This window comes from Arachis duranensis, chromosome 6 (genome assembly GCF_000817695.3).
Source record: "Arachis duranensis cultivar V14167 chromosome 6, aradu.V14167.gnm2.J7QH, whole genome shotgun sequence".
Taxonomy (NCBI): domain Eukaryota; kingdom Viridiplantae; phylum Streptophyta; class Magnoliopsida; order Fabales; family Fabaceae; genus Arachis; species Arachis duranensis.
The window spans coordinates 72,017,952-72,029,575 of NC_029777.3; positions in this window are offsets into that span (position 1 = coordinate 72,017,952).

Consider the following 11,624-nt stretch of genomic DNA (forward strand, 5'->3'; position numbering starts at 1 on the left):
CAAGTATTAATGAAGTTCTATTTTCTTTTATTCAAATCTCTCTTATTCTTATTCCATGATATTCATTCGTACCCAAGAACATGATGAATGTTATGAGTCAGATTACCCTTATTATCATTCTCACTTATGAACGCGCTTGATTGACAACCACTTCCGTTCTACATGCAACAGAGCTTGAATGCGTATCTCTTAGATTCCTCAACAGAATCTTCGTGGTATAAGCTAGATAGATGGCGGCATTTATGAGGATCCGGAAAGTCTCACCTTGTCTGTGGTATTCCGAGTAGGATTCCGGTAATGAATGACTGTGACGTGCTTCAAACCTGTAACCTGCTGGGCGTTAGTGACAGACGCAAAAGAGGGATTCTATTCCAGTAGGGGAGGGAACCAACCGGTGATTAGCCGTACTGTGACAGAGTGCGTGAGCATTAGTTTTCACTGCGAGGATGGGATGTAGCCATCAGCCATGGGTGATGCCTCCAGACTGGTTAGCTGTGCGAGTGACAGCCGCACAGGATATTTCCCCGAGAGGAAGAAAGTAGCCACAGTTGATGGTGAACCCATATACAAAGCTTGCCATGGAAAGGAGTAAGAAGGATTGAGTAGAAGCAATAGGAGAGCAGGCGTCCTTGGGCTCTACAACATCTTCATCCGCTTATCTGAAATTCCCACCAATGAATCTGCATAAGTATTCTACCCTTTTTTTTATTCCTTTTTATTAATTATTCCAAAAAATCATAAACCAATTTAATCTGCCTGACTGAGACTTACAAGGTGACCATAGCTTGCTTCATACCAACAATCTCTGTGGATTCGACCCTTACTCACGTAAGGTTTATTACTTGGACGACCCAGTACACTTGCTGGTTAGTTGAACGGAGTTGTGAGAATAAACAGTGCTCTAAGAGTCAATATATGCTAAAGCTCAAAAAGATAGAAATCACAATTTCGTCCACCAGTGGCTCATATGGCTCTTGGTATGGTGGGCAAGGATTAGGGTCATATGGGGGTGTTTGGCGGTAAGGGGCTTGTGAGTGTGGTGGTTCAAAACTACGTTGAGGAAGAGGGGGTTCATAGACGTGTTGTGGTGGGTATTGAGTGTCACGAAAAGGTCCACCATAACCATTGTCTTGGTATGCATCATGGAATGGTTGTTGCTTGTAGTACATTGGAGGGGTTTGTTACCAAGATGGTTGATCAAATCCTTGTGGCTCCACCCATCTTTGATCGTTCCAACCATGGTGCATGTTGGCATTATAATCTCCTCTTCCTGTAACATAATTATAACCACACTCATAGCCAGAGGGGTAAGAAGTCATAGTAGAAAAGAAAAACAAAAACTAATAAAAATAGGTAACTAAGTCCTAAAACTAATAAAAATTAAGAACAAGTAAAAAGCAAATATTTACAATAACCAATAATAAGGCACACGTTTGCAATTCCCCGGCAATGGCACCATTTTAACGAACGGGATTCCCTGTGTAGTCTAGAAATTCACAAATTAGTCCTCGTTAAAAGTATAGCGTCTAAACCAACAAGGAATCCCTTTCGTGCAAAAGTTTTGGTTGTCACAAGTAACAAAGCCCTAATAAAATTGATAACCGAAGTATTTAAATCTCGGGTCGTCTCTCAAGGAATTGTAGGGAAGTGTTCTTGTTATTGGTTATGTAAAGGTATATTTTTGGATTTTTAAGATAAGAAGCAAGAATAGTAAACAGCAAAAGGAATAAACTAATAACAAGAAAAGCTCTTGGCAAGGTATGAGAACTGGAAATCCTATTCTAGTTATCCTTATCAATTGTGATGAGAATTTTTTATTGCTCCCACATAGTTAACCCTCAACGAATGAAGGAAAGTCAAGCGGACTAATCAATTTGATTCCTCAAGTCCTAGTCAACTCCTAAGGAAAGACTAGCTTTAGTGGAATCCAAATCAATCAACAACTTCTAATTATCAATCAACAAAGGAGTTTGATAACTCAAGTGTTACCAATTACTCAACCAATCCAAGAACATAAAATCCTACTCTAACAACCTTCTAAGCATTTTGTCAAGTACTTGAAGGGCATAACATAAAAACATAGAAAAGCAATAGGAGATAATAAAATCCAGACAATCAATTGCATTAATATGGAAATTGAATCTAACATCAAAAGTTCACAAACTAAAGTAATAACAATGAGTAATCAATAAGAGTAGAAGAGAAATCCTAAATCCTAAAACCTAGAGAGAGGAGAGAGCCTCTCCCTCTAAAAACTACATCTAAAACCTAAAATTGTGTATATTAAATTGAATGATTGATTCCCCCACTATGCAGCCTCTAATCTGTGTTTTCTGGGCCAAAAATTGGGTCAAAAATATCCCAGAAATCATCCTCAGCGATGTCTGATACGTTCAACACGTTCGCATGTCACGCGTACGCGTCGTCCACGCGTTCGCATGGATTGAACTTTTGTTGGTACACGCGTACGCGTGATCCATGCGTGTGTGTCGCTTAACAGTCAGGCAACTATGAAAAATTATATATCGTTGCGAAGCCCCGGATGTTAGCTTTCTAACGCAACAAATACCGCCTCATTTAGATCTCTGTAGCTCAAGTTATGATCGATTGAGTGCGAAGAGGTCAGGGTTGCCAGCTTTGCAGTTCCTTCAGCTTCTTGTATTCCTTCCACTTTTTTGCATGCTTCCTTTCCATCCTCTAAGCCATTCTTGCCCTATAATATCTGAAATCACTTAACGCACATATCACGGCATTGAATGGTCATAAGAGAGGATTAAAATTAGCTAAATTAAGACCAAAGAAACATGTTTTCAATCATAGAACAAAATCAGGAAGGAAAATGTAAAAACATGCAATTTATATGAATAAGTGTGAGAATAGTGGATAAAATCCACTCAATTAAGCACAAGATGTACCACGAAATAGTGGTGCATCAACCCCCATTGAGTACAGTTATTTATATATGTATGAATTGTGAATGATAAGAGAAAAAGCTATGCATAGACTTATGGGGATGCGTGATGAGGGACAGTCTAGGGTTTAGTAGCCGGACTTGTCGGGTTGGCTTGATAACCGAGAGATGAGACTCATCAGCCATAGGACAGGCATACATCATGTACATATTGTTTGAATTGCTTGCCTGTGAATTATTTGGGATTGCCTACATGATAATAATCTACTGTTTGCTATAATTGTTATCTGTATTACCTCTGAATTACTTGTGTTTGTCTTGTGTGATTGTTTGTCTATGCGAATTTATTGGAGATGGAGGAACGAAGAAAAAGAAAGGGTAAAGATTAGTGTACAAGTTTAAGTTTAGTTATATTTGAGAACCTTTAGATGACTACCCCTTATGGCTTCTGTTTTTAATTCGTTAAGCTTTATATCTGAGTGTTGGCATTCTAGGATTGCCTCTGGCATTTCCATGACCTTATATCTTATGTGTGTGGCACCTTTACCATGCTGAGAACCTCCGGTTCTCGTTCCATACTGTGTTGTTGTTTTTCAGATGCAGGTCGAGAGGCACTATGCTAGTCGTCTGGACTTCTGAAGCGGAGTGGTTTCTGGGTTTCAGTTTGCTATATAGTTTATGTTTATATGTACTCAACTTTCTCTCCATATAACTTGTTTATTTTGTTCCTCTTAGAGGCTTATGAAGAGCTAAGGTTTTACCTATGTATTTTGGGTTTTGGGGCATGTATATATGTATGTATATATTCTTCGGCCATCCTTGGCTTTGCAGGCTGAGTTAGGAGCTAGTTACTTTGTATCATTGACTCTTTACTCCTACTTTCTGTTTAGGTATACTTATGAACTCTAGTTTCTTCACACACAATTTATTCGTATCTTTTAGCGTTGCACTTTTTATTTTGTGATTTTGTTTTACCCGTTTTTCAAGACTCCTCGTATATTACTCCTTTTCACTACTATTATATATAAACTTTACTTTTTGAGGTCGTAATACCACACCACCTTTGTTTTACGGCTTAAGCGTAAAGCTTGGTGTGGTAGGGTGTTACATTGTGGTATCAGAGCAGCTCATTCCTATAGAGCCTAAGGGACAGACTGACTATACTTCTATGCATTCTCTGTATATGTGTCTATGTGCTATTAGGATATCTGACTGATATATATAGCATAAACGTTCATGAGCATGCATTTGAGACTTGAAGTACTAGACTTGTGATATTGAGACTGATCAACTTGATATCACTTGTTTGGTGTGCATAGGAACCAGATGTCGACTCCCAGACGCAGTCGCAGGCGAGGCAGAGGTAGGTTAGGCAATGCGACTCCTGAGCTGATAGGGAATAACCCTAGCCCTATAGACTTCATGAATGCCCTGGGAAACATGGCTGCGGCCATGCAAGCGATAGTTAAAGCATTGGGGAATCAAATGAACAACAAAAATAATGGATATAATGGCGAAGAAGTCCCTATGACACTTGCCTCTTTTCTGAAGGTTCACCCTCCAACCTTCAGAGGGACCTCAAATCCCACTAATGCAGACAACTGGATTCAAGCTATGGAGCGGGCACTACAGGCTCAGTAGGTTCTTAAGGAGCAATGGGTTACATTTGGAACTTATCAGCTGCAGGGTGAGGTCCAAGACTGGTGGCGGGAAACACGGCGTATCTTGCAGCCAGATGGTGTTGTGATCTATTGGGAGGTGTTCCGGACAGAATTTTATAAGAAGTATTTGCCCACTTCGGCTAGGAATGTTAAGGAACTTGAATTACTACAGCTGAAATAAGGCCAGATGACTGTTACAGAGTACATAAATAGGTTTGAGAAATTCTACCAGTTTTCCCGAATATGTCAAGGAACGCCTGAAGATTTTTCTGACTGGAAATGCATCAAGTATGAGGGAGGCTTTCGGAGCAATATTTTGAGTTTTATTGCACCAATGGAAATCAGAGTCTTTTTCGAGCTCGTAAATAAGAGCCGAGTGGCGGAAGAATGTGTGAGGAAGGCCGCAGTGAAAAAGGGAAGTCAGCGGATGCCATTTCAGAGAATTCAGGGAAGAAAATTTAAACTAAGAGGAAGGAAATTTAAGCGTGCGGGTTATGCTCAATAGCAGAATCAGGGTAACTTCAAAAGGCTGAATATTAGTGCTACTCAAGGAAGAAGGCATGGGAAGCAGGCACAGCAGGATGTGAGTTGTCAGAAGTGCGGAAAGCACCATCCAGGAGTCCCGTGCAGAGTAAGACTGGGAATGTGCTTCTTTTGTAGGCAACCCAGGCATATGGCATGGAATTATCTAGAAAATAAGAAGTATGAGACTGGTAGAATGCAGCAGCCGGGGAGAGTGTACACCACTTCTACAGCAGGTGTTGAGGGATTTGAGACCTTGATCAGAGGTAACTGTGAAATAGCTGGTAGAGTTTTAAATGCTTTATTTGATTCGGTAGCAACACATTCATTCATTATATTTGATAAGGCTAATGAATTAGGGTTGAGAATAGTGGTCTTGGGGTACGACTTAAGGGTGCATAATGCTACCCATGAAGCTATTGTGACTAGGTTAGGATGTCCACAAGTTCCATTCCGAGTCAAACAGTGTGAATTTTTGCATGATTTGATTTGTCTATCGATGACTGGTCTTGATCTCATTTTGGGAATGGAATTGTTATTAAAGAATCATGTTTTGCTTGACTGTTCTGAAAAATCAGTGTGTTTCATTCCGAAGGATACAGAAGGGCTGGTTGTGGCGAATAGCTACTATTTGAACTCTATGATAGTGAATTGTTCTAGTTATGAATGTTAGAGTATTTTGTTATTAACTGCGGGAGTTTCGGGTGATGATCAAAGCTTGGAGAAGATTTCGGTTGTTTGTGAGTTCCCTGAGGTGTTTTCGGATGACATTGATAAATGTCCACCTAACCAAGAGGTTGAGTTCGCCATTGAGTTAGTGCCTGTAGATGGCCCAATCTCGAGAGCTCCTTATAGGATGTCACCTCTTGAGATGGCTGAGCTTAAAGCTCAGTTGGAGGATCTGTTGGGTAAGCGCTTCATTCGACCGAGTGTTTCTCCGTGGGAAGCGCCAGTATTACTGGTAAAGAAGAAGGATGGAAGTATGTGTCTATGTGTTGATTATCGGCAGTTGAACAAAGTCACTGTGAAGAATAAATATTTGTTACCAAGGATCAACGATTTGATGGACCAATGACAAGGAGCCGGCGTGTTTTCTAAGATTGACTTGCAATATGGGTATCATCAGATAAGGGTTAGAGGTGAGGATATTCTGAAGACTGCTTTTTGGATGCGGTATGGTCATTATGAATACAGAGTTATGTCTTTCGGGTTAACCAATGCTCTGGCAATATTAATGGACTACATGAATAGGATTTTCCGTCCGTACCTAGATAAGTTGATTGTCGTCTTCATTGATGACATTCTTATTTACTCCAAGATAGAGGAAGAGCATGCAGATCACTTACAGATTGTGCTGTAAATCTTGAAAGATAAGAAATTGTATGCCAAATTGTCTAAATGCAAGTTCTGGAAGCACGAAGTGAAGTTTCTTGGCCATGTGGTCAGTAAACAAGGAATTGCAGTAGATCCTTCTAAGGTTGAGGCGGTAATGAATTGGGAGCAACCAACTTCGATAATGGAGATTAGAAGTTTCCTAGGTTTGGCGGGTTATTATCGGAGGTTCATTAAAGAATTCTCACAGCTAGCCTTATCTTTAACCAAGTTGAATAGGAAGGATGCGCCTTTTGTTTGGACTCCTAAGTACGAGGAACACTTTCAAGTATTGAAACAGAGATTGACTACTGCACCCGTGTTAGTTTTTCTTGAGCCGAGTGAACTGTTTAAGGGGTATTGTGACGCATCACTAAAAGGTCTGGGGTGCGTGCTGATGTAGCACCGAAAGGTCGTGGCATATGCCTCACGGCAATTAAGGCCACATGAGATTAATTATCCAACTCATGACTTAGAACTTGCCACCGTTGTGTTTGCTCTAAAGATTTGAAGACATTATCTTTACGGTGTTAAGTTTCAAGTTTACTCAGATCACAAAAGTTTGAAGTACCTCTTTGAGCAGAAAGAGTTGAATATGTGTCAGAGGAGGTGGATGGAGCTCCTGAAAGACTATGATTTTGAGTTGAACTACCATATTGGAAAAGCGAATGTTGTTGCAGATGCCTTGAGTCAGAAATCTCTAAGTACTGCTTGGATGATGCAGGGAGAGGAAGAGTTGCTAAAAGCTTCCAAGTTTTGAAACTGGGAGTTAGAAAAGAGTCTGGACTATGTGTCTAAGCCAGCTACAGATTTCAAGTGATCTTAAGGCCAAACTCCTGAAAGCTCATCAAGATTATAAAGAGTTGTATAAGGTATTGCAAGAAATTGAGAAAGGAAAGTGGTGGAGAGTGTCGAAGGATAAAGATGGATTATGGAGGTTTAAGGATCAAATTATTGTGCCAACGTCGAAAGCTTACGGCAGGATATCTTGAAGGAGGCCTATAAGAGCGGGTTTTTAATCCACCCACGAAGCACTAAAATATACCAAGATCTGAAAGCGATGTTCTGGTGGCCAGGAATGAAAAACGATGGGGCATTGCACGTTTCCAAGTGCCTAACTTGTTAGAAGGTTAAGATTGAGCATCAACAACCATCTGAAACCCTTCAGCCTTTAGAGGTTCCGCAATGGAAGTGGAAAAGTATTGCAATGGACTTCGTGTTGGGCATACCTAGAACCCAGACTGGTTATGATGCTATTTGGGTGATTGTGGATAGACTGACAAATTTGGCTCACTTTTTCCCCATTCGAATAATTTGCACGATGGAGGAGTGAGCAGATATTTTATACGCTTTTTGGCATTGTTTTCATGTAGTTTTTAGTATCTTTATTTTTATCATATTTTCATAGGTTTTAGTGTTAAATTCACATTTTTGGATTCTACTATGAGTTTATGTGTTTTTATGCAATTTCGGATATTTTCTGGTAGAAATTGAGGAGCAGGAGCAAAAGTCTATTTAAGAGGCATAGGAAGTGCTACAGATGCTGTCCAGATCTGACCTCTTCACACGCAGAAGAGCTTTTTTGGAGGTACAGAAATTGAAATGGAGCGTTCTCAACGGCTATGGAAAGTTGACTTCCAGAACATTCCAGCAATGTATAATAGTACATACTTTGCTTCAGAATAAAATGCCCAAAATTGGCGTCCAATGCCAACCTCCTGCCTCAAAACAGGCGTCCAGCGCCCAAAGGAGGAGACCAGTGTCCAAACGCTCAAAGAGGACCCCCTAGCCAGTGTTCAACACCCTAGAGGCCTTCTAGCACGTGGATCTTATTAAAGCTCAGCCCAAACACTCACCAAGTGGGCTCCAGAAGTGAATTTTAGCACTAAAAAGACTGTTTTACCCTTTTCATGTAATCCTTAGTCATTAGTTCAATATTTAAAGGATTAGATTTATACTATTCGAACAACATCTAACCTTTTACCATAGTTTCAAATTCATTATTGTATTTTCTATTCGTATGAGTTTCTAAACCTCCTAGGTTAAGGGGAGGAGCCCTGCTGAGTTTCATGGATTAATAAAAGTACTACTGTTTCTCTTCAATCTGTGTTTGATTCAATTCTAAGATGTATCTTCATTCTTCAACTTGATGAATGGGATGAGTGACAATCATCTTCATTCTTCATACTAAGACCGCGTGCCAAACAACCACCCATGTTCTTCTTGGGTTCGTGTGAATACGTGACAGGAAATCATCGAACCGCCAGCTTGATTATACATCTCTTAGACAGCTAATCCATGACTTCGTTGGGGACTTCTCGAGACACCAGTTCAGCCAAGGTATGGGGAGATTAGGGTCTCTGTGGTAGAGGCTAGAACTTAAAGGCGCAGCATTCTCTGATCTGGAAGATTTGACCTTGTCTATGGTGTTTTGAGTAGGATCAATAAGGAGAATGGACTGCAGGAGCTTCACCCTCAATCAGAATGGATCCGCATTAACCCTGGGGTTCAGATCTAGAGGAGATTGGTGACCGCGGCCGTTCGGCATTGATCACATATAGCCTATCATAGAAGAAATCACTCACAATTGAAGAAGACAGTAATACCAGAATTAATCCACAAGGGCAAAGCATCTGCATGCCTTAACCATCTTCTTATCCTTGCTTATAATCAAACCTTGTAATTCCATTTTTCATTCCTTTTATGGTTTCAACCAAATCCAACAAATCTGCTATTCACCTAACTAAGATCTACAAGATAACCATAGCTTGCTTCAAACTGAAATCCTCGTGGGATCGACCCTGACTTGCTTAGGTATTACTCGGATGACCTAGTGTACTTGCTGGTTCAGCTGTATAAAGCATGGGGATTCGTGCACCAAGGAGTTGGCTCGGACGTATATTAAAGAGATTGTAAGGTTGCATGGCGTGCCTTCCACCATTATATCCAACAGAGATCCTCGATTCACATCAAGGTTCTGGGGAGTCTTTCAGTGTGCATTTGGGACTCAGTTAAGCTTAAGCACTGCGTATCACCCTCAAATAGATGGGCAGTCAGAGAGAACAATCCAATCCTTAGAAGATATACTGAAACTTGTGTTTTAGCCCAGCCGATGAACTAGGATTGATATATGCCTCTGGTGGAATTCGCATATAAAAATAGTTACCATGCGAGCATCGGAATGGCCACGTATAAGGCTTTGTATGGGAGGAAATGTCAGTCTCCGATGTGCTGGTATGAAGCTAGAGAGAAGAGCTTGCTAGGACCTGAAATGATAGCAGAAACCACAAAACAGATAAAGAATATCAGAAGCCGAATGCTTATAGTTCAAAGCCGCCAAAAGAGTTATGCTGATCAAAGGCGAAAGCCTTTAGAATTTGAGGAAGGAGATCATGTGTTCTTGAGGGTCATTACTACAACCGATGTCGGCAGGGCCATTAAAACTAAGAAACTGAATCCCCGTTACATCAGACTATTTAAAATTCTGAAGAGAATTGGACCGGTGGCTTATCGGGTTGCCTTGTGATGACTTACATCATCTACCCTTTTTCTCGCATAAAAAGGACTATAAAAGAGGCATAATCCCATTTGATCATTGCAATTCATGCCTTAATTGATGAATATCATTGTACATTGCTTTGAAATGAGTTTGTGTTGAATTTCAGGTGGAAAAGACATCAAAAATGGGAAAGAAAACAACAAAACAAGTGGGGCGTGTGAAGTAGGCGTGCCACTTGGAACAAAGAACACAAAAATGTATTGGCGTGACATGCCATAAGCTAGGCGTGGCATGCTGGTACAACATTCCAGAGAGCAACAATGAAGACCATCAAAGGGGCGTGGCAAAGGGGCGTGGCATGCCAGAAGCTCGACGTGGCACGCCAATTCATTACCTAAAAGAATCATCACTAGGGCGTGCCACTTTGTATGGAAGGCGTGGCATGCCAGCTCCAGAGTTCACATGGGCATGCTACTTGAGGATCAAGGCGTGGCACGCCAAGCCTAAAAGACCCACAATTGAATGGGTGTGCCACTTGAGCAACAAGGCATGGCACGCTGGTACAAAAGTCCAGAGAAGGGGCTTAAGGCAAATGAAGTCTGGGTGTGTCACGTGAGCAACCAGGCATGGCATGCCAATGAACAAGAATACAATGCAAAAAGCTGGGCGTGCCACTTGGTATCGAAGACGTGGCACACCAGCTCAATAAGTCATACTAAGGTGTGCCACTTGAGTGATGAGGCGTGGCACGCCAGCACTTAAGGAGGCCAAACAAAGCTGGGCATGCCACATGGTATCGAAGGCGTGGCACGCCAGCTCAATCATTCCACTTTGGTGTGCCACTTGAACATCCAGGCGTGGCACGCCAACCTTTGGGACCAAGGCAAATGAAGGGCGTGACACGCCAGTCTCATGGCATGGCACGTTAGTAGTGTTTTTCAGAGGAGGAAATAAAGGGCCAATGAACTTGGGCGTGCCACTTGGATGATGAGGCGTGGCACGCCACCAAGAGGGTGAAGCTTTAAGAGGGGCGTGGCATGCCAGACCCTGGGCGTGCCACGCTGGTACAAATTTCCAGAAGCATGGAGATGAGGAAGATGACCTTGGGCGTGCCACTTGGTGTCGAAGGCATGGCACGCCAGGTTACTTGGGCCAATTAAAATGTCCTGGGCGTGCCACTTTGGCTCGAAGGCGTGGCACGCCAAGGAAGAAATAGAGGAATCGTGACACGCCAAAGAAGCGCCAGTCACACGCCAGCTGGAAGATCACGTTTGTTGAGTTTCTTTTCCCTCCAAATTGTAATTTTCTTTTCACTTTTGTAATTTCCTTTATTTCTAGATCTAGAAGTAGTATAAATACCCTTGGAAGTATTAGAAAAAGGGGGTTAACAAGTCACAGAGATCACTATCTCAAGAGATTGTAGAGTTTTAGTTTTCAATTCACTTTTCACTTTTCACACTTCATCTCTTCCATCTTTTGTACTTTCTTTCTGAGATATGAGTAGCTAAATTCCCTCTCATTGAGAGAAGGAGCTCTGTTGTACTTGATGGATTAATGATAGTGAATTTCTTCTTCTCTTTATCTTCTCTTTGATTTGCTAGAAGGAATTTCGATTTTCATGCTTAGTGTTCAATTAACTTGGAAAAGAGATTGAATGAAA